Genomic DNA, 24390 nt, shown 5'->3' on the forward strand with positions numbered 1-24390 from the left:
ACTGTGACTCCGGGAGGTCTACTATAAAGTCAGACGTAACCAGACTCCAGGGTCGAAGTGGCAGAGGTTCTTGTTCTAACAAGCCGATCAGTTTGAGTATGTTTACTTCTAGCCCAGGTGGAACAAGACCATGGGCCTCATTACGAGCATAGAGGTAATGAAAAAAGTAAGGCGGAATGGTATTACCGGCATCGTTAACGGGTTTGGGCCATTAGGAGCGGACAACCCGCCAATACCGCCACCGCCCGTACCGTGCCCCTTCTTACCAGCATGCGCGCGTACACGCGCCCCTTCACGGCATAAATACGGAGATGCCGCTAATAGGAGGACATCACAAGTTACGCGGGCATGCACCTGCCGGCATCCCGAAGGCGGTAATTAGGCCCTGCATGACGACGGCAATACAGGCATCACAGACCACCCGTAAATGGCAACCTGCAGTGTAGGCAACTGCCACAGGTGCACACAATCACCACAGGTGGAGTCAATGGAGCCTGTCCCAGTACAAAAGCAGTACACCCACACACCACACCCCTTCCTACACCAAAATGATACCAGAAGCTGTTGCAATCATGGGGCTGGAGGACATGCCTGTACTGCTACAACTACAGCAACAACAGCAACAACAACAACAACAACAACTACAGCTACAACAACAGGCTGCACAGAGGAGACGCAGGAGGAGAAGGAGGGAGAGACAGGCCCAGCAAGTCCCATCAGTGCAGCCAGTGGTACCACGTAGGCAGCCACCAATCCCTCGCATCAGACCCAGTCCACTCAATCTAATCCTTGAGCAGATCCACACCCTGTCCGTTTGGACTGGGACACCATCACCACCATAGTGGACATGATAGACAACGACATCGTCAGCCTCATAGAAATACGCACTGCCATCCCCCCACTACTAAAGGTGGTGTCTGTGCTCCACTTCCTGTCAACAGGCACCGACCAGCACACAGTGGCCCAGCTGCATGGCATATCACAACCACTCTTTTCACACATGCTGACGCAAGTGCTGGATGCCCTCCTGAAGCACGCTAGCATCCACATATCCCTACCACGGACTGCCAAGGAGCTTGCCCACACTAAAGTAGGCTTCCATGCACTGGCAGGCATGCCCAATTGCGTTGGTGCCCTCGACTGCACCCATGTCGAATTGGTTGTCCCTCAATCAATAGAGGCGGTGTACCGCAATCGCAAGCAATACCACTCCATCAATGTGCAGTTGGTATGTGACTCCTGCAAGATCATCACACATTGTTGCGCCCAATATCCCGGATCTACACATGATGCCATGGCGCTGCGTAACTCCACGCTACCCCTTTACATGGAGCAACATGCTGGACGAGGTGCCTGGCTGCTCGGTAAATTCCCTAACTGGGCCATGGCAGTGAATCGTGGTGGTGAGGTAGGGGGATGCATACTCCACCTGGGTGGGGTTGGGAGGGGAGTGGACAATGTACTCAGAGCTAAACACTGTTGACCTGAACATCCCAACCTGAACATCACACATCAATTGCATACATAACACCAATGCCGTACATCAATGACAACATGCAAGACGCACAAGCAGGCCACCATGGGTATGTCAAGCGATGAATGACTGAACATGATTACAACTGTGCCAATGCCGCTAGTTTGAATAGGTACAGAGTAGCATACACTCAATTATGGGTGGCAAAACATCGTTCCACATCCACAGTACATCCGCATCAGCATGCAAGAGAACATCCTGCATCATCTGTACAACGCAATCCACACTAGCAGACCATAGTGCAGTACACAACGCATCAAATTAACCTTTGTACATACATACAGGTACATGTGCATGTCAACACCAAATAGCTGCAGCCATGGCTGTAAATTATACATAAAGGCCATAAAGGAGTGCTCTGGTGGAGCACTCCTTTATGGCCCTGAGAAGGCGGCAAAGATCACCATGATCTGTGTAATGCTGCACAACATGTGCATCCGGAGAAATGTAGCACTGCCACCTGACATTGACATTCATGCACCGGGTGAGGATGATGAGGATGATGATGGAGGAGAAGCAGCACCCCTGCCAGTACGTGATGCACAAGATGGCCGTGCTGTACGCCAATTACTGATTGACGATTACTTCTGAACCACAGGGACGTTGATGGTTATGTGTCAGTGCTATACTGAGCACTGGGACCGTGTGGACATGGACACAGGGTGTGTGGGGAGTTGGGCACTGTGCGCTGTCGTGAATTGAATGGACACACAAGAAATGAACAATGTCCAGGCATTAAATGATTTTGAACACAGCAGGTGTATTAAGGATATTTACAAAAAATTGCTTCCCACCTCCACCACTCACACGCCCTCCACCCTCCCCCCACCCCAAAACACCCAAACACCCCATACCCCCCAAACACCCCATACTCCCCATACCCCAATAAACACCCCATACCCAACAATAAACACCCCCTTCACCCCCTCTACACCACCAACACCACCTCTCCCCTCCCCCATTGCCATCCCACACTATTTCCATTTTTTTTTGTGCAGCATTTCGGTCTGCCTAGCACTGCGCCTCGTCATCCGCACAGGGCTGTAGGGAGCAGAGCTTGCAGGTGTGGAGGATGGGGTGGATGCGGATGGGATTTACTCCGCCGGTGCAGGTTGTTGCCTCTGCATGTGTTGGAGCATGCTGGTTAGGACCTGCGTGAGGGCCCCCAAACTGTCACGAATCATGACTGCACTAGAATTTATGGCTGCAAGGGTCCCAGAATTGGCCTCATGGATCTCTCGGCATCTTTCCGCGCCGTCAGCCACATATTGGCGCACCATCTCGATCATCGAGTCCTGCCGGGCCTCTACCCTTGACAGGCGTGCCTCAATGTCAGTGGGGGCTGTGGAGTTAGAGGGTGCTGCGGCTGGGTGGGCCATTGCAGGGCTGGCCTCTGGTGTGGTTGTGAGATCTGGACTGTGCAGTTGCACTGCAGTATCCAGCATGGGGCTGGCCAGTGTGCCCTGAGTGGTGTGTTGGCGGGTGGATGGGGGGCTTGTGGTGTGGGGACATTCCACATGGATTGTTCCATCAAGGTCCGCATACTCCTCCACTTCCACATCCACATCACTGAGTGGGGCTTTGGCTGCTGCCTCACCCACTGAACTTGTGGCAGCAGACTGGGTGCCATCAGCCTCTCCTTCAGCTGTTGTTGGCAGCTCGGTAGTCACAGTCTAGTCCGCTGCTGTGGTTTCCTCATGTGCCTGCCTGGCCTGTGCATGTGCCCTGGGTTGCACTGTGGGCCGCGGTACTGCCCCGTAGGTGGAATGGCCAGTGCCCTGTGGTCTGGCCCTGGATGTAGAAGGCCTTGGGGCAGGGTCCTGATTTACACCTTCTGCATCAGTGCTTGTGGGGAAGAAGAGATGCAGGGCATCAGTGATGGTGTTACATGAAAGATGTATGAGTTGGCGCTGCACAGTATATAATTTCTCATGCATTGCAATTTGATAGGTGTGTCACACAGGGTAGTTTCAAGGGGGGGCACATTGGCATGAGCCGTGGCGTCTCCATTCGGCACTGATGCGTACCTGGTGGCATGCCATTGTATTGAGGTTTTTTTGATGTATGACATGCAAATGGTCCCTGTGTGTTGGGTGTCTGTTGGTAATGGGATCGGCACACAGCATGCATTTCGTTGTGGCAGGGTTTGGGCCTCCATCTCGACATGGATCTGTATATGTGTGTATGATGGGCCATGCATTGCCTTGGCTTGGCTCACTTTCACATCAGTTGTACTACGTCATGGTATAGCCTACTGGGGTTTGCAGGGTCACTCACCTCCATCTCCCAATGTCACGGCACCCATCTCCATTTCACCGAAGCCCTCTATTGACTCCATTTGGATGGTCATGCTGAAGGTTTCCTCCCAGCGCGTCAGTTTCACTGGTGAGTGGGCACCCCCGCCTGTGGCCATGGCCTCCCTGCGATTGCTGGCCAGGATGTTCCGGACCCTGAGACGGAGGTCGTCCCATCTTTTTTTACAGTCTTTGACTGTGTTCGAGCGGTGGTGCCGACTGCTGACACCTTGCGTGCAACCTCCTCCCATATTTCCTTCTTCCTCAGCTGGACCTCCCTTTTGAGGTTATTAAAAACCTCTTCTGCATTGGCTGCAAGGGTGTCGGCCAGCATGTTCAGCTCCTCATCAGAGAAGCGCTTCTTGCGCAGGCAGGGGTGGTTTTGCAGGTAGCCTTCGACATGCTGGGTGGTATGGCACTGCTCTCTCCTCTGTATCACTGCCGGATTGGGAGGACGGCAATGGATTGTGTTTTTAATGATGGCTACCAGTGCATTTCCCGTTCCGACGTGATGACGTTACTTCCGGGTCCGGTATTACAAGCCCGGTATTACCATAGTGTTATTACCGGGTCGTTATTAAGGGGTTGCTCCTTGGCGGAGGCGGTATCAGCGGGTCCCGTGATGCCACTATCGGGGTTTGGAGGGCCTTTAGCGGCATGGCGGTACGGCTATTAACGGCATGGGGGCTCGCGCGTGCTCGCGCACTCGTAATCAGCCGCTATTAGCGGCATCAAATGAGCACAGACCTGCTACTTCCTCCATGCCGGTAATGACTCTGGTTTTAGCGGGATTCTCGTCATGAGGCCCCATGTGTATTCCTCCACGTCTCTCCTCATGTTGGGCCAATCGAAAGAGCGCTGTACCAGATCTAGAGTTCCAGACTGTCCACGGTGCCCTGCAGTTCTGTTGGCACGACACCAGGCCAGGACTGCCTGATGCAGGGATATCGTTGGAATGAATAGTCGCTTTTTGAGAAACAAGAGACCTTCCTTGTTATCCATGTGAGAGGCTGACCCCTGCGGGATAGAAGGTTTTCCCAAGGACTGTGACTTCTTTGACTGCAAAAAGGTAGACACCAGTGATATTATCTGGTTTCTGGGGAAGAAACTTTCTGGTTTGTGAGTCACCATGGGATCAGGGGTGCGTCTGCGAGAGAGGGCATCCGCCAGTGTGTTCTGACTGCCGGGTAGGTATAATGTTTGAAAATCATATTGCGCAAAGAAATATGCCCACCTTGCCTGACGAGAGTTGTCACACTCCATGGACTGAAGGACTTTCAGATTCTTGTGGTCAGTTCGGATGAGGAATGGGTGTGTACCCCCTTAGAGGAGATGACGCCACTCCTCGCAGGCCAATTTCATGACAAAGAGCTCCTTTTCTATAACTGAATAGTTACATTGACTGGCTGTTAAGCTTCTGAAGGGATACGCTATCAGGTGTTCTTTGCCCTCATGTTCCTGCAGTAAGACCGCACCCACTGCAGCGGCTGAGGCATCAGACTCCACAGAACCCTGGGATGAAATGTCGATAAAAGTTTGCTAGGCCAAGAAACCTTTGAACCTCTTTCACGGTGGTCGGAGCGAGCCAGTCGAGAATAGCAGACATCTTCTTTCCATCCATCTTGATACCTTGTTCTGAAAGGATGAATCCAAGATAGGGGATTAAGGGGACCCCAAACAAACACTTCTCGTGTATGGCGAGTAGGTGATGGTCTTGAAGACGCTGTAAGGCTTCCTGCAAATGGGAACGATGTTCCTGGAGAGTGGGAGAAAAAATCAGGATGTTGTCTAAATACACGATTACAGACTGAGATCCGATTCTGTCCATAAATCGTTGAAAAACAGCGGGGGCATTGACCAGCCCAAATGGCATCACTTTATATTCAAGGTACCAGTATGGTGTTCAGAAGGCCGTTTTTCCATTTGTCTCATGTGCGGATCCTCAAGAGGTGTTATGCGCTTCTGAGATCCAACTTGGAGAACACCTTGGCACCCTGAACCGCCTCAAGGATGTTGGTGATGAGCGGCATAGGGTAGCAGTCTCTGACTGTAACTTTGTTGAGTCCCGATAGTCAATATAGGGCCGGAGCTCATTCGAATCTCGTTTGGGTATGAAGAAAAGAGAGGCTCCAGCAGGTGACCTAGAGGGTTGGATCAGGCCATTCTGGAGGTTGGCGTCCAGATATTCTCTGAGTGCCTACTTTTCTAAGTGTGAGAGCGTGAACATCCATCCAAATGGAACCAAACCATCCGGAACTAAATCAATCGTGCAATCTTCAGGTCTATGGGGTGGAAGATCCAGCGGAGTCTTTTCAGCAAAGACCTTGTCGTAGGGAAACAGGTCTATGGGCATACTATGTACCCTGATGGAGCTATTGGTAGTTGTTGGGACCGTGCAAACGGTTCTGTATGAGTCTCCTGAAAAACAGCGTTGTTTGCAGTAAACTGAGTCAACTGGTTTTGGGACCAGTCTATGTTCGGGTTGTGCTTTCGTAACCATGTTATACCCAAGATGACCGGAAAGTGGGCTGCACGGATTATGTTGAACTTGAGGACCTCAGAATTTTGCATGACCTTGACATGCAGGTCTTCGATGGTGTGAGTAATGGGACCTGAACTAAGAGGGCTGCCACTGACTCGTTCGACCTTCTGACCTTCCTTGCGTTCAAGTCATCGGAGGCCAATTTTGTCCGCCCAAATGGTGTCCACAATGTTTCCCGCCGCCCCACAATCCAAGAGAGCGAGGGTATCGATCTTGCATTGATTTATACACACTTGTATGGCCACTACCATCAGGCGGGAGTCCTCTGTGGTGTTAGAAGAGGCAACAGAGAGAGAAACATATGGACTGGAAGTGACACCTTGGTGGCCTGTCCCTCCTAGGTCACCTGTTTCCCGGACGTCGAGGGGGAACTTCGAGACACTCCCAGAGCAGGTGTCAATCAGAGCCGCAGTAGGTGCATAGACCCTTTTCCCTTTGGCGCTTCCGCTCCTCAGGCGTAAGTGGTGACCAAGCTGTGCCTATCTGCATGGGTTCCTCTCGGGCCATTCACTGAGGCGAGAAAGAAGCAGGAGGTGATAAGTCTGAGGAGGAAAACAAAACCTGAAGATGGCTTCTTTCGGACCTCCTTTCCTGCAAGCGGTATTCGATCTGCTCTAGGACAGTGGAAAGTAGGTCGGAAAAGGTGGGGGGTCGTGGAGACCGAGCCAACTCATCTTTTATCTCTTCCCCAAGTCCACGCGGAAAGATAGTGTATTGTGCTTGTTCAGGCCAGCTGGCTTCCGTGGCTAACCTCTTAAATGTAGTGATGTATGACAGCAGGTCCGTCGTACCTTGGCGGACGACCAACAGTTCCTCGCAAGCAGTGTAGGTAATTTCCCGTCGTTCGAAGGCTAGTTTTAGCTGTGCCAAAAACCCACCGAAGTCGTGAAGGATGGGATTGGCGCTGGCGACCAATGGCATAGCCCAGGCTAGTGCGTTGCCGGTCATATAATGTTCCAAGATGTAAGTGGTAGCCCGGAAGGTGAAGTGTACCATGCAGGTGTTGAGGAATTAGTTCAGTTTCTTAGGTGTCCCGCCATACTTCCCAGACAGTAGAGCTATGGGTGGTAATTCCACTGGGTGGTATTCCCGGGCCGTGACCAGTTGGCGTAACACCTTATTTTCGGGCTTGAGGTTTTGCACCTCTAGTGTAAAACCATGGACTGCTGCTACAAGTTCCTGGACCTGCTCTGCTGTAGCCATGTTTTCCTTCTGTTGTTGCAATCTGTCAATTCCTTTGGAATCCTCCACAGAATCAGTTATCTCCTCTTCCTCCTCACCTGAAGTGCTGGTGTCGAGGTGAGTCTTTGCAGAGCGTCTTCTTATACGATTTTTTATGCAGATAGGGTCTAGCCCGAGAGCAAGCAACAGTGGCTGCTTGTCAGATTAAAGACCTGTGACCCCTCTCCCGAGGTAACCGGAGTGGGGAAAAAGCCACAATAAGCATAAAAAAACCCAGTAGACAGGAAGTCTGGTAGAGTAGCGTGGTCTCAACAGACACCCAGAAGAGGTCTGCAATCGAGAGGTGTATCCCAACAGGAAGGTAGGCTCAGATCCGTGAAGAAGGAGCAGGATGAGAACCCACCTGATGAGCTGACAGCGCAATCCCCGACAGAGCTGGAAAAGGAGTCGAGGATTCGAGCCTCCTGGGAGAAGGTAAGACAGGTTGTCCAGGAGAACGAATGCACAGCCAAGAGGCCAGAAAGGGGTACAAGGCAGTGCACCGCATGGAGGGGAAAAGCGAAGAGAGAGAGCAATAGTCAAGGCAGGGAGCAGGGAGACGAGCAAAGAGCCTGTGAAATACCAAGTAAGAAAGGAGAAAGAGAGAAACCAAGGAGGAGAACAGCGGAGAAGGAGCCACGCCGATCGGGGTCGAGACCAGCAGTCGGAGGGGAGTAAGCGAGAGAGGAAGCAAAGTGAAAGGTGTTCTGGTGCAGAACGAACCAAAAAGAACTGATGTCTGGAACCACAGCAAAGTGAATTTGCACTGAGGTTGCAACGCGCTGACCGCCAGGAGAGGAGTGATTATGAATCTCCCGGCCATGGCCATGATGGATAAACACTAGACCGCTATGGGGTGAGCGTGGTAGCATGATGGAACAACTCAATGGCGGCAAGCCCTCCATTGATACCACAGGCATGACAATATGGAACTGGATACTCTTGCCAGCAATGCTTGTGCACAGTGTTAGAATGCCGTACTTCACTCATCTGCTCCTTTAACACTTGCTCTGTGGGTCGCACTGCTTCCCTAACTTCTGCCACAACTTCTACTGCTTCTGGCTTCTTTGGGACCCACACCCTTCCTCTGTGAAGGGGTCTCCGGTCTGCCTGGCCACATGTTTCTGGAGCCCCTCTTCCTTCTGAGGACCCACGGCTTGACAACTACTCCTCGCCTTGTCTCCAGCACGCTTGCTGCATGGCAACCACATCAATCAGGCTCACATGGGGAAAGACAGCTCTCCTGCACGCCTCCGCTGCGCATCCTCTGCACTTCAGTGTCCGGGGGAACAGGACTCTCTCAGATTAAGAAGGGGAAATCTTCTGTCGCCTTGTTCCGGCGTCCTTCTTGTTCTTCCACCTCTACTTGGTTTGCCAGCCTTGTGCCTTCTTCTTTCTGCTACTACTGCTACAGCTTGCATTCCAGCCTTCCAATTGCCTGCACTTAAGGAGGCCTTGTATGCCTCCCAGGTTCGTGCAGGTGTGGGCTGTTTTATTGCCTGACTACTACTACAGCATGCCTCTTCAGCCCTTTAGCTCATCCCAGAACTTCTGGGATTATGGAACTTGTAGTCCCCTTCAACAAAGTCAGCTCTTTTAAGAATTGAGTTAATTTTAAGGGCAGATTTACTTCCCATAAACTCATTAAAAGATGGACTGTAAGAATTAATTGTTACAGAGGAAGACATTTGATTTAAATCATTTTCTCTAGATCCTTTTAGCTTACACCGTTGGGAATAAGGAGGATTTTTATTCTTAAAAGATTTTTCTGTTGACAAGGCTTGCTCAGATTTAACAGAGCTTGTACCCCGGGTCACAGATCTAGATGAAGGACGACTTTCTTCACTGCATATATGTCTCCATGGCTACACTAACCCCACCCCATTCCCTTCTCAATAGAAGCAAAGGCCTTTAGAAATATAACACCGCGGTGTGAGGCCTAGCACTTTGTAAATGGGTTTACCGTTTGATTCCTGTTCCAAGGCCAGCTTCCTGTGAAGTGGCTGTCTCTGGGGGAAGGGCATTACCTGCCCTTACAAAGGAACACAGAGAGGCAATCCCCCAAAGCTACAGTCCTACCAGTGGGCAGGGGGACCCTTGTCTGGAACAAAAACACAGAACTCTTTCACAAGTGAAGGGCTAATATAATAATAATAATAATAATTTGTCATTTATATAGCGCTACGAACCCTCAGGTATCTGAGCGCTGCTTATTATTACCCACGGTGTGTGGTGCTCATTGTGTGTGATATTAATTTAATGTGGCTGGGATAACTATGAGAGATACTGGCCACCTTACCCTAACCCAGGTATGACTTGTATTTACAGTTTAACGTGCCACCAGGACAGAATTCTCAGAGTTATGCAGTTTTATGAGCAGGTGTGCATATCTTAAATGCAGCTCCAGCACTGCAGAGACTTGGCTGTCAATGCAGCTGCCCGTAGCCCCCGTGTGACCTTAACCTGCTCTGTGTAACTGTAGGGCAGGTGCTGCTATCAGATTACTGAGGCAGCAGTGCACAGGTGTACACAATGTTTTTGCCATGGACTTTTATGATAGGAAAATCTGATCAGCAGATTTCCCTTCCTGAAATACAATTACACGCTAATTTTATAATTTATTACAAATCAAAAAAGCCAGGGCTTCTACATCCCTTGGCAGAAGGTAATTGCTCACACTTGCGATACAACAAGAGTGGCTGGAATACTTCTATGATGCTTTCCATCAGTGACCTGCCAGAGAGACCACTTACCGTTGTAGTCTATCAGAACTTGTCCCCTTCCTTTTAGGTAACATTCTCCCAGGTTTCTCGCCAAATCTAAAGAATTCAAACTAGCACACAGAAACTGGGTACTTCTGACATGCACCCATCAACGCTACAGGTTTTGCATCCCACTGTCTCACTAATTACCCTTGCACCCCTTTTTTCTTGCAGAGCCATGTGCAGCAAGAACACCAATAGTAGCAGAAGGGTGCTACACAAGACCACATATGGTAATTTGCATACACCAACCTGGACTTCATCCATCATGTAGCCTTGCTGTTTTGATTAAGAGACAGTGGGCCTCATTACAAGCCTGCCGGGTTGGCGATGCGCACAGCAGGTCTGACCTGCCGGGCGCTACCACTTCGGTAGGCACAGTTCTCATGGAAGCACCATTACTAACTGTGCCGGTGCTTCCAAGTCCCCATTCCCATGGAGTCCTGTTGGACTCCATGGGAATGGGGACTAACATTTTCCACCGCCTGATACTCCAGGCCTCCGGGACTTGTAATGGCCCAGTGACACCGGGATCTCAGGCGGCTGAAACAGTGTTAGAGTCCAGCAGCAGCCCGCTGGTAGCACTGTCAGGTTACCGCCCGAATTGTAATGAGCCGCAATAACATGAATGTCATCTTGAACTGATGACCTTGGCAACTTGTATTAACTCATGCCCGTTGAGAAGAGATGCCGGACAGGGATGCTAACATCAAGGCACTCAGGCTGGAGAAGAGAGTTGTAATGAACATTGAAATTTGCACAATGGCGAGACCAAGACATTGCCTACTGTGATAAGTCAAATAGGAGACGGACAAGAAGACGTGTTTTAAAGTGTCTCCATTTTATTACAGAAAAGAAATACCTCGTGTATCCCTACTTATATGATGAAGGTTCCCTATTCTAGAACATAACAAACGGGTGCTTGTCAGAATGTCTTCACAAATAGAGAGTGTCATCTGTCCCAACCTATTCTATCCTATGACTGACCATACCACTAACAATAAAGATAGCATAAATTAGCCTGGAGAAGTGTTCTTAGTCCTCCCTTTGTTGGCTTGTGCTGATTGGTGCTTGGTGTTCTCAAATTCTCCTGTTAGTCTTTCAGGCCTCAACCTGCTCATGCAGTTCAAACAAGTTCCTTGATTTGTATACCAAAGTGTTGCTCTATTTAGAAAGGACATTCCTTACATGCAATACTCAGATGTATAAATCATTCAACTTTGCAACTGATGCCTCTTGCTCACCCCTCTAGGGCATTGCAATGTCTTGGAAGTAATGTGTTTTCCAGGGTGGACCTTCTGGCTCTACTGGCAGTGGTGACTTATCCTAATTCTCCACCCTCCTATACACAAGGGGTCCCCAGAGCCCCTCAGCAAAGGCTTGCTTAACTTGGAAAGTGTGTTTCTTAAATAGAATACTTGGGTGTGTAAATGATTCAACTTTGTAAGTTATGACTTTTGTTCACCCATGCAGGGTGCTCCAGGTTCTGTTCAGTAATTGTTTTTTTTAGTCCAGCATAGACCTTCTGGCACTACTGGCAGTCTTGGCTTCTCATGATCGTCCATCCTCCATCCTCCGTGAGTGGCTGGATTTCTCAGTCTCGGTCTAGACTGGGCTCTCTGGTCCTTCAGACCGTTTGATTGTTGAGAGCAGAGGTCTAGGAACGAAGGAAGCAAAGCAGGATTTGTGCCAACGTAAGTCAATGCAAACCGCAGTAGAGGGGCACCTGTATAGTCCCACTACTACAGGGCCTATAGGACCCCTGATGAGAAATCCAGCAGTTGTATAAATGTTTTTTCACAGGCTAAGTTACAGGATCCGGTAACCAGGGTCTTGCGCATCAGACCTGCAATGACCCAGGTGACCCAACAGAGAGAAGAATTGGCCTTTCCAGGAAGGAGACCCACTAGGCAGGAGTAGAAGCAGCAAGGAAGAATGCAGCCATCCAAATGGACCTGGATCTCCTGTAGATATGCAACATCACCCATTGTAACAACTGACCAAATGACAGTACCAAACACAGTTACAAGTGCAAATCCTGGAGGGTCATCTATTGATGCTTGATCTGAGGGGGAAGAGTCTCACTGGGCCTGGCTAGCCAATAAGGTGGAGCGGCAAGGGACTACTCGAACCTAGCCAAGATTGTAACCCCCCTTCCCTTCTCCTTAACTGGAACACTTGTGGGAATAGCCATTTGTATGTAGCAGATGGCTTATTGGACAATATAGATGGATTTTCGGTGGCGCACTACAGGAAACATGGCTCACTAAGCCTCTTGTTATCGATGGCTGGAACACGTCTCTCGAGTAGCCATCCAGGGCCCTCAGGGATTCCTGAAGGAAGGTTAACCTTGGGCACAAGACATTCTTGGGGTATTGGTCAGAGTCCTTGTGCTTTGGATTATGTTTTAATTGGTAGAGTTTCTCCGCCATTAAAACATGCACGTCATCCTGCAGGAGATTTCCACATTATTAACATATATGATCCTCCATATGAGAAACAAAATATGGAGAATATTAAGGAAATTGAGGCTATTGTAAATGCCCTGTTGAGTGCCATTCCTGGGATCATCTGCAGGGATTTTAATTCTAGGAATCCACAGAACTGTCAGTTTGATCACAGCGATGTGCACTCTCCTTTGTTGTTAAATAGGGACGGTGTTCTTCAGACAACCTGCCATTGGGGTAAGAGTTGGGCCAGCTTGTTGTACACTGCTGGCTTCACAATGGTAAACGGAGCGTTCCCTTCTGACAATCCTTCTAAATTCACACAAATAGGTCATATATCCAGCGCCACACTCAAATATATTTATATTACTAACTTTTCTTCTCTGTTCAGTGATATGTGTGTCTGCCAGCACAACAAAAGTGACCATTATCCTCTGGTTGTCTCCTTGAATCTGCCCTCTGTGCAAGTGGAGCCAATTTCTTCGGGCAATTTGTATATCAATGCGCCAATTAATCCGATTTCTTGGAGCGATAAAAAGATTGGGCAGGCATCTGCTGCAGCAATGGATATACTTGCTCAATATACAAGGGCTTGTGTTTCTATAGAACATTCATTTCATCAAGATGTCACAGCAACAGCCATAACTGCCTTTGAAAAGGATATGGCCAAAATTAAGAACCATTCTTTAGTGTCGCCTCTCTCTTTTAGCAGGGCAGAGATTGGTTATAATAAAGTTCACAGACACCACTTTGATAAATTTATCAATGAGAAAAAGGGCAAACTTCAGCAAGACTTGAGAGATTTGGCTAAACAGAGGGTTTATCCTTTTATTGACGCCTGAGAGGCAAGAGCAGTAAAAAAGTCCTATAAAAAAAATGGCTAAAGTGCTAAAGGTTTTGGTAGGAGGATGCTCATTGGCGTGCATTGGGGTAATCTTCCCTTGGAAAAAAACCCACATCAATTCTGGAGAATCGTAAGCAGTAATTCCCCAAGCACCCGAGACATTAGTGGTGTAACTAAGCTGAATTGTGGTATGCTTCTAAAGCAAGTTTTTGGTGGAGAGTCAGTAGTTGACAACCTTGCGACTGGGATCAATTCAAATTGGTCACTCTCGAAAGGTCCCCAGGAGATACATAATGTCATAACTGCTGCTAAATCCTCCCATGCCCCAGGTCCGTACGGAATCTGCAGCACTTAGATTAAGAATAATCCATGTGCCTGGGCTACTGTTGCATTGGCTCTTTCACTGGATTAGCCTTCCTCAAACAATTCCTAATTCCTGGCTGGACAGCATAATCGTCCCGGTATTTGAGATAGGAGATTATGCTGACCCACGTAACTATTGATTATTAGCTATGATCGAAGTACCAGCAAAAATCTTTGCCCGCATTATCCTAATGGAGCTGGGACAATGGGCTGCAATTCACAATGTAATTGCATTTAATCAAACAGGATTTTGCGAGGGATCCATTACCACTGTCAACCGCGTGTCACTGCTCACTATCATCCAGCAAGCATGGTTGATGCGGAAAGTATCGTATTCGTGGCATTTATTGATTGTAGTGCTGCGTTCAACATAGTTGTCAGAGGTCTTTTATGGAGAAAACTTTGGGATTGGGACATTCCTCCGGGGCTTCTAAAAATGATCATTCAGCTACATGACCATACAAGGATGAAGGTTTGTTTGGACCAACGCAGCAGAAACGCAGATTGGATACAAACTTATAAGTGTCTCAAACAAGGTTGTAGTTTATCGACAATATTGCGTAGCCTTTATCTTTCCGACCTGGGTAACCCCAGAGCCAACTCTTCTGCAATCCCTCCAAAACTAGGCGTCAGGCTCATAAAATGGTTGGGATATGCAGAGGACTTGGTCCTTCTGGACCTGACCCCCGGGGTCTTTAGTCCTCACTGAATCAACTAAAAGTGTACACCACCCAAAACTCACCGATCGACAACACCTGAAAGTAAAAAATAATGGTTTTTAGCCCAACACCAAAAAAGGCAAATATAAAGATAACAAATTGGCTGTTGAATGGGATGGTATTCCAGGTTGTTTCTGAATATTAATATTTGGGCATCTACTTGGACAGTAGACTGCAGGAACACAACACTTACAACAAGTAAAAGTAAAAACTGCGCCCATAGCTGGCGTTATTGGCTTGTTTGCCCACCATGGTGGCAGGTATTATATTGGGGCTATACTCCAGTTTTATAGCACTAGGATTTTACCTATCATCATGTATGTGGTGGGAAAGCCGGCTCTTGCTAATCGAACTGAGATGCTTAAACTGGAGCTCACTTTGCTCAAGCGCCTCCTTAGACTACACACAAATGTGACAATTGAATCGATGTACCTGGAGTTCAATGTTGTGCCTATCTTGATTAAAATACACCTTTGTTGCCTAACATTGGCTTGGAAATTGGTAAATGCCTCTCTGCAAACTCTTATGGATGTCTTCCATCTAGCACCGAAGTTGAGATCACAAACCATGATTTCTTGTAGTGTTATGCAAATACAACTTATTGCAGCACAGTGCCTCACTCTGGTGCCGAAAAGTGTGCAGAGTCTGCCGTTTAGCCGATAGAAGAAATGCATGAAAAAACAGCTTTCTCTGCCAACCCACAAACAACTTCTTACTAACTTGGCCACAACGAATCATGTTGCATCTTTTGTGGAATACATACAGGAGAGGGAAGCAACATCCACTCATATACAAAGCTTTGTGGGAAACAATCTGGTATGGCAGTATATTAAATTGAAATTTAATATTGAAAAGACCAAGAAGATTGTGGGAGCTTGGGCAAAAGTACAGTGTCGCTTATGTGAGGAATCTTGCCTTGAAACCGCTCAACATCTCCTTACGTGTTGTGCATCTCTCCAGGATCTTCGGCATAAAACACTACTGGCGGTTGGGTTACTAGGGCTGATTGAGGCTGATACATTATGGGCTGAATTTATGAGTGGAGGTTGGGAATCTTGTATTGTCCATTTTACCTTATTTTGGAGAAACATTATGATTCTACTGGATTTATTATCATGAACAAACTATGGGATGATGGGTTATTTTCTTTTTTCTTTTAATATGCTTTTTAAACATGCTGTAGATTGTTTTAGGTTGTGAGGAACTGTATTAAAAGTTTGCTATTGGCTAACTACATAATACGTAAAAAATAAAAGATATGCACAGTGACTCATGGGCTGGACTAGGCCAGCACTCCAATCACACATGAGACAGACACACAAGTATTTTGGTGGCCAGCCAATCAGGTTGGCCTTAAAAACAACCAAACTCCCAGGCCAACCACTCAGGTTTTGTGTGTATTGAGCTTTCATAGTCAGGGCAGCAGTCCAAAACAGTTCAAACTACTAGAAAGAGAGCATGGCTGGGCTCACAACAGCCATTTTAGGCTTTCGCCATGTTTCCCATAAACAAAGGGATGGTCCAAAACAAACCAGTGGAGTGTGTGACTGAAAGAATTACGTTAGTACCTCAATATATTGTATTTTTTTATTGTTAATTTATAACACGCTTAATACCAGTGAGTGGTTTCTAAGCACTGGGTTGGGATTCTAACCTGTGATGCGCTGCGTTGTCTTGCTTCCAATAGCTTCCATACTGGTACACTGGTACACTAATGCAATAACATTGACTGCAACCCTGATGAAAGCACAACTACATTACAAATGCCACTAGCCTTGGACAGCCGAACCCACAAAAATGAATCCTACCTGTGAGATACCTGAGGGTATCCTCACACCTACTTCTCTTGGATCCTCTTCTCAGGTGGCCAGGGAAAGGGTATCGGTTTTAGATCCTGACCCTGGGGGTGGAAATGCAAGGGAGGATCACCTCATCACCTCGGTGGAGGGTCCTCGTGGATTGGGGAGAGGATATCCGCATGAGAGACATGGCATCCCCTTTTTCTTGTGAGAATCAACTTCACCCTCCCCCTGCCTTCATAGGCTGTGGCTGTTTCAAACCATCTTTCCTCATTTTCCCTCATTCAGACCATTATTTTACTCAGACAAGGAAGAGGCGACTAAGAGCAATGCACACTAACTTGTCATTTCACCACTCTAGTACTGAAACGAGGAAGAGGCCTGCAGATTGGTTTAAGGTCAGGCATGTCCAGAGTGCTCCTCTAATTGTAGCCAGGCAATTGAGACCGTGGACTCACATGTGCAACTTGTCAAATATTTGCAGGTGCATAAAAGGTGGAGCCGACACTTTAGGCGGAGAGACCAGTAGGCGAGGAACTGGCCCGAGGGTTGTGGGCCAGTGGGAAGAATCCTGCAGAGAAGGAGGGGAGACTTGGGTCTTCCAGGACACTGGCAAGCACCCCCAAGAAGCTATGGCGCTGGGGTCAGGGCGGGCCGCCAGAGGGCCACAGAAGTGGTTGCCTCATTGGTCGGGTGTCAGTGGCAGGAGCTGCGGGCATGGAAGAGATTTGCAAGCTGCAAGTCACCAACAGCATCAGCGGGAAGTGAGCAGAGCTGCCGCAACCCACAGGGAGAAGGCGAAGCGCAAGCGGGGCTTGCCATCCAAAAGAACTGTGTCGACGGAGCAGAAACAGAGGAAGCAACCGCCCGGAGAAGACGCCAGAGAGCGGTGAGTGAAAAGAAGAGAGCCCTCAAACCAGGGCACTCCTGGGGGCTGTTGGGAGGCCAAAGTAAATGCTGAATGAATGAAAATTATGTATATGATACAGTGAGCCCAAAGCAACGGGTTATGAGGGATAAGACGGGCAAGAGGAATTATGAGCAACAGAATGAAATATTCAGATCAGTGAATACCAAACTCAAAAGAAAGCTTTTGACACAGCTATGAACAGTTGATAAGTTTGTGTGAAACACACGTACAGTTTATTAAAAGCACAGAATGAATTGAATGAGACGAAGTGAAAAGCAAGTATGGAATATTGATGGAAAGTATGAAAGCAAATGTGGTGAAGGAATAACAACACCACTAAGTGAACTGCATTGGTAATCACATTGTGGCAAAGACAAGATTCTGGCAAAGAAGAGAACACATTGTGGCAAAGCCAGGAGGCTGGCAGGGCAAAGCTAAGACAGTGTGAATCAGCACACAGGCACAGATACAGAAGAACCTGTGTAGGCAAGAAGGCATAGGGTTCCTGGTTGAATTACCTGTAATCGGTTGACCGTGTGGTCCGACAACTGCGCCTAGACCAAGGATACCCTATTTGTTAAAGCCAAAGAACTATACTGCTAGCAAAGACAAGTGGATGAAAGAGATTGCTGAAGTGAAGCAGTGTAAAGCAATCTGTATGAACTATCAAGAAAGCAGAAGGAGTGTTAACTTAACCTGGAACTGGTTTGTGAATATTGAGAAATTGGGACTAAGTACAAGTTGGCAAGCTGAAGTCTTGGGGAAGGGAACCTGCGACTTCATGAACTGTGGTGTTGTCTTGAGGAGGGGAACCTCAAGACCCTTTTTGGAACTGTATGTCTTCTTGGGGAAGGGAACCACGAGACTTTGTGGAACTGTCTTGAACTTGGGGAAGGGGAGCTGGAAAGCAACCCAGGAGCTGGAAGAAGCTCAGAACTTTATTTGGAACACTATTTCTTTTAGCGCTGACATCCCTACACATTGTTTAGCTTTAGTTGTGAGGGCAGGAATAGGCTTTGGACACAGACAGACTTTTAAGTTGAACTTATTGACTGAGACTTTCCTTAGTTTCTTTAGGTAGCGAAATCCCACCTTAGCATAGGGCAAGTTAGGCTTTCAACCGGGTTTTCCCCAAAATACCATAAATATCATGCTGAAAGCGCTTTTATTGTACATTCGGCATGATACAAAATGCTGAATCCAAAAATGGTGAACTAGGTGAGCGGGGGTTAGTGGGGTGTCCCCCGAACCCATAGTTAGCGATTATGGGCTTCAGGGTTGCGGGGATGTCCCCCACATACATTAAAGGGAAATTGGGGGACAAACAACCAAAATACGAAAACCTTGAGTCACAAAATGCGAACATGTGGGCTTCGCAATTTTGTAACTTGAGCTTTTCGTATTCGGTATTGTAACGTAGATCCCTTACAACCATCCTGACATCTAAGTTAATAAAATACTTTTGTTTGAACTTTTAATCTGTTATCTGTGTCTTGCTTCATGATGCCTTCACATACCCTAAAACCTACCACCACGGCCTCCTTAAATATACAGTGCAATTAATTAAAGGGTTGCCAGAAATGGCAGCCCATTTATAACTCAAGTGGAAATGAATCAAATCTAGTCCAATCCGCATCAATGTAAAAGGTGTAAACAGAACATCCCTGGTAGGGAATAGTTAGTAAACCTGCACACATTTAAACGTGACATTTAGGAGAGTTTCATACCTGGGGGATTGCAGTAAAAGAGTGGGTTTTGATCAAAATACTGCCGGTTTTACCTCCCGCCCCACTACACATTCAGAGGTGTATATGTTACTGGGGGTATCCCAATGAATACCACTGGCGTTAAATACTTCTGGGTTACAGGGTGGAGTTTAACGCCAAAATCTGCCAATTGATTTTTATATCCATCCACGTGGTGGAGGTAAAGATTGTAAAACCCCAGAGGTGTTGTAAAGTGCTTTTTATTGTCTAGAAGGGGAGCACTAGCGCCTTCCTTCAAGACAGTAAAATTAAACTCTATTGCCTTGGAGTAATTGGAAGGTGGGGAGAAAGTGCCCATCTTGATGCCCACCCTCTCACCACCTTTCATATGTAATGCACCAAGATTTAGAATGTGCCCTTTTGTGCACTGACAATAATGTATAGTAGTGGCATGAACCACTAGTGTACACTATCCATTACCACTGCCAATAGGCAGGTGGAAATAGATAGAAAATAAAATGCAGCAAGTGGTATTTCTGGAATATCACCAGCGGTATTCCAGAAATATCATGACTTTTACCACTACGTCAGTGGTATTTCTGTAATTACGTGGATTTTTTTAAATGCCATCAGTGGTGGTGGTAATTACTGGTGTATTTAACCCAGGGAATCGCTGCCCAGATTGTAAAATGGCCATAATTAAACTTGCATGAAGTAACTCTTTTCTCTGAAGCCAAATTGAATGTACACCATATTTGTTTTAAGAAACAAAGGTAGCTCCATTCCACCCCACCTTCATTTAAACGCCCATATTCGTTTTATCTATTTCCTCTTTCCCCACCTCTTCAACCTTTCCATGTTGTTTTTCTCAGTGGATAACATCCAGGACAACCTGGTTGGGGGGAACAATACTCCAACTTCAGGACAATCCTTGGAAATGCCACTCTTTGCACAAGTGTTGGCATTGTACTATGGTGGCAATGGGCACATGATAAAAGCTGATTAACATGATATCACATACAGCAATCACATAGAAAGGACATGTGCCGATCCTCAAGGTGCCCTATACCAAGTGTGGGTAGCCCATCCTTTCCTTCTTCTCTCTTTGCATTCTGGGACAATTATACATAAAACATTATAAGTTCCATAATACAAAGCAAAAACTAGGTTTGATTGAACCACTCTATCAGACATGAAAACATTTGAGGAGGCTAGACATACTCAATGCTCTCTGAAAGTAAGCAGTAAAGAGTAGAAGTGATTGCATGTTTACAGTACCATGTGTAAAATATCACATTCCCGTTTCCACATTCCCCTACACACACACACACACACACACACGCACCACTGCGAATGCATATTGGCTCAGAAGCTCTTCCCGAGGGAAAGGAAACTTTACACGCATTTCTGTCTGAGATGACACTCTTGTGAAGTAATGATCCCATGTAGCGAGGCAGCCCTAAAACATCAAGCGACTTGCACTGTAAGCTTTGATGTTGCAGGGCAGCCCACTTTGTTTCAACGTCTGACCCTTGCTTGACTATTGGATTGGCTTGCCTCTTCCTTTATTCCTGTCGTGCTCGTCTGGTTTGTTGACTCGGAACGCTACTGGATCCGGCTCCCTTCTGTCTCTTGCGGTACTTCATTCCAGGTTGCCGCTTCTGCATACGGAACCAAAGCAGAGGACTTGCTGTCAACTATCCGGAACTTTTCTACACCTACTCTGGATGCATGTGTGCTCAGGTACATACCTAATTGGCAAATCCCATCTCTGCTACTATTTTCTCTCCACAACTTGTTTGGATATTTGTCTCCTGTTGGATTTTGGGACATTGAGTGACTATCCTGTTAACTTGTCTTCAAGTGCATATAAACGCTCTGCTGAAACTGCACCAACCCGGCACTAGTGCGACCCTCGTGCCGTCCGGGGCTACTTCCGTATACTAACATTCCTGTTTGTTATTTTCTCCTTTCGTTGTCTTCTGTTTCCTGGATTCCTTTCCTCAAAATATCCTATTTCAGGTTAGTTGTTACCAATTCGATATATATAAGTTGGGACTGATACTTTAAAAGGCTCTTTAGACCATTCCCTTTCATTTGTGTTATTTCTTGTAGATCCACCCCGGGAAAGCTCCACTCCAATATTTATCTAGGTAGTTTCCCATTAAATTCAACTGTTCTGATTACTTGCCTAAACTTCAACACTGTCTAATATCTTTGTATTCCTTTACAGCATTGGTATTGGCGGTGTGTTTTCTCCCCGCTCTTTTATTCAATTGACACCTCTGTCTGTCCCAACTAAAACAGCAGAGAGGTACATTGTAGAGAAGAGCCCCTCTTTGAGGAAGCCTGAGTCTTGTACTCAGGGGAGCTGGGATGGAAGGCTGAATATCAATTCTTGTACCACCATCATCTCCAAGGTCACTCCTACGCATCTTCAGCCTATTTCGGAGTGGTGAGTAACAGGATTAGCAGCCACGAACAATGTCCACGGAGGCCAGTGATGCTTTGACTCAAATCGTGCAAATGGTCACGGATCTACGAACCGACTTGACCAATGCACAAGAGGCACTGCGCCAACGTATGGACGCCATTCAGGCCTTGGTTACCACACCAGCGCCACAGATGGCTGGTGCTGGTGCTACAGCGTCAGTGTTACACTTCAGGCTTCCCCGCGGGCCTCCTTGAAGAATACGACTTCTTTACAAGCTCCTCTATGGACCAGATACAGGCTACCTTGGCGTCTGTACAAACTTCAACGGACTCCGGGTCACCTGACACATCTTGTACGTGGAAGACGTACGGCAAGCCACGCCCCTCTTACGACTATAAAACCACCGTCTTCCAAGGGGCTTGTTGCTGCTAATTAGCGTTACAAGCTACACGCGGTTTCGTCCGTTTCCCCTTCGTGTCTTCCTACACGATTCCTCATCTGAACTCCTGGTTTTGACCTTTGCCTGACTTCTGGATTACCTCGTCTCCTCCTTTATTCCTGTCGTGCTCGTCTGGTTGTTTGACTTGGAACGTTACTGGATTCGGCTCTCTTCTGTCTCTTGCGGTACTTCATTCCTGGTTGCCGCTCTGCATTCAGAACCAAATTGCTGTCTACCATTCCGGACCATTTCTACAGCTACTCGGCATACTTGTGTGTTCAGGTACATACTTAATTGGCTATCCCCATCTCTGCTATTGTTTACATCCACAACTTGTTTGGATATTTGTCTTCTGTTGGATTCTGGGACATTGAGTGACTCTCCCGTGAGATTGCCCTTAAGTGGATACAAATGCTTTACTGAAACTGCACCAACCCGGCACTAATGCGACCCTCGTGCCGTCCGGGGCTACTTCCTTATACTAACATCCCTGTTTGTTATTTTCTCCTGTCGTTGTCTTCTGTTTCCTGGGTTCATTTCCTCAATATATCCTTATTCAGGTCAGTTGTTATCAATTCTATATCTATAGTTGGGACCGATATTGAATTAGACCATTTGCACTCATTTTGTGTTATTCCTTGTAGATCATCCTGGGGAAGCTCCACTCCAATATCTATCTAGGTAGTTGCCCATTTAATTCAACTGTTCTAATCACTTGAGTTAACCTCAACACTGTCTAATATCTTTGTATTCCTTTGCAGCATTGGTATTGGCGGTGTGTGTTTTCCCCGCTCTTTTATTCCATTGACGCCTCTGTCTGTCCCAACTGAAACAGCAGAGAGGTACATTGTGGAAAAGAGCCCCTCTTTGAGGAAGCCTGAGTCTTGTATTTAGGTGAGTTGGGATAGAAGGCTGAATATCGATTCTTACCACCATCATCTCCAAGGTCACTTCTCTGCATCTTCGGCCTATTTCAGAGTGGTGAGTAACAGTCAGGATCAGGGTTTCCACCTCCGCAGCAGGAATCAAACCCGATCATGCTTACAACCCAGTTCCCTCTAGCTCCTCCTGAACGCTTCCTAGGTGATCCTAAACAATACCGAACATCATTAACCAATGCAAACTGCATTTTTTGTGCCGTCCCGCTTCATTTCCAACCTCTACAACTAAAGCGGCTTTCGTCTTGTCACATTTAAGAGGCACTGCAGTCGCATGGGCTAACCCATTGTTAGAATCCAACAGTCATGTTCTCTACAATTGTGATGCCCTTCTTGCTATGATGAGTAAAGTATTTGATACACGTTATACCACTCAAGCTACTGACCTGGAACTCTTAAAGCACCGACAATGGAACTATTCTCTATTGGTCTATTTGGCCCGGTTCAATCAGTTGGCAGCAGAAACTGACTGGCCTGAAGAAAAGAAGACAGCCGTCTTCTATCAAGGCCTCTCAGATGAACTAAAGGACATCCTCTCCACTGTTTCTGTAGTCCCCACGGCATTCGGGGAACTGCTAGATTTAGTCCTTAAATTGATGCCCGTAAATCCGAAAGATGTGGCGAAAAGAAACCAGCATTGTTTAGCACGGTTTCAGCAGAGGCCTCGTCTTCTTCACTTCCTGCGCCAGAACCTATGCAGATTGGTGTGGTTAGGGGACCACTTACCCCTGCTCACTGAGAATGTCGTAGATCACACAATCTGTGCATTTACTGTGGGGCCTCTGACAACTTATTGCCTGAATGTCCCAAAAAACCCAAAAGAAAGGCGGGAAACGCCACATCCCGACAATAGACAGCGTCCCTATGTCGGGAAACTCACCTTTGGACTCTACATTACAGAATTCGAGTCATCTAGTCCGCCCACCTGTTAGATTTTCCCTAAATCACGGTGTATCATTCCAGGCAACAGCCGTGATTGATTCAGGTGCAACAGGTAATTATGTTGATCAATGCTTTGCCTCTATGTGAAGAATACCATTGGTTTGCAAAGCTATACCTGAAACAGTGAATGCAGTGGACAGTTCAATTCTTGTATCAGGAATGGTAACTCACCAAACGGTTCCACTACATATGAGTACCGATGAAGGCCATACTGTCATGATCTCTGCTTCCAAAAGGTCAGGGTTTTCCCAACTCCCTTGGAAGCAGATCCATAACCCAGGTTCCGAGTGCCAACCAGTCCCAATTGGGACCTTTTGGACCCAGTCCTGGCGCCAGTGGCACCAGGCTCATAAATATGCCCAGTCCCAGCACTGGAAGCGCCGGGCTCATAATGCTTGGGTGGACTTACCTGCAGCACACCATGCTGCTTACTTGCCTGCCAGTTGAGCCTCTGATCCTCTTCTGTTTGGAACTACTTTTCCTGTTGGGTGGGGCA

This window comes from Ambystoma mexicanum, chromosome 4q (genome assembly GCF_040938575.1).
Source record: "Ambystoma mexicanum isolate Mex_15411 chromosome 4q, UKY_AmexF1_1, whole genome shotgun sequence".
NCBI lineage: Eukaryota > Metazoa > Chordata > Amphibia > Caudata > Ambystomatidae > Ambystoma > Ambystoma mexicanum.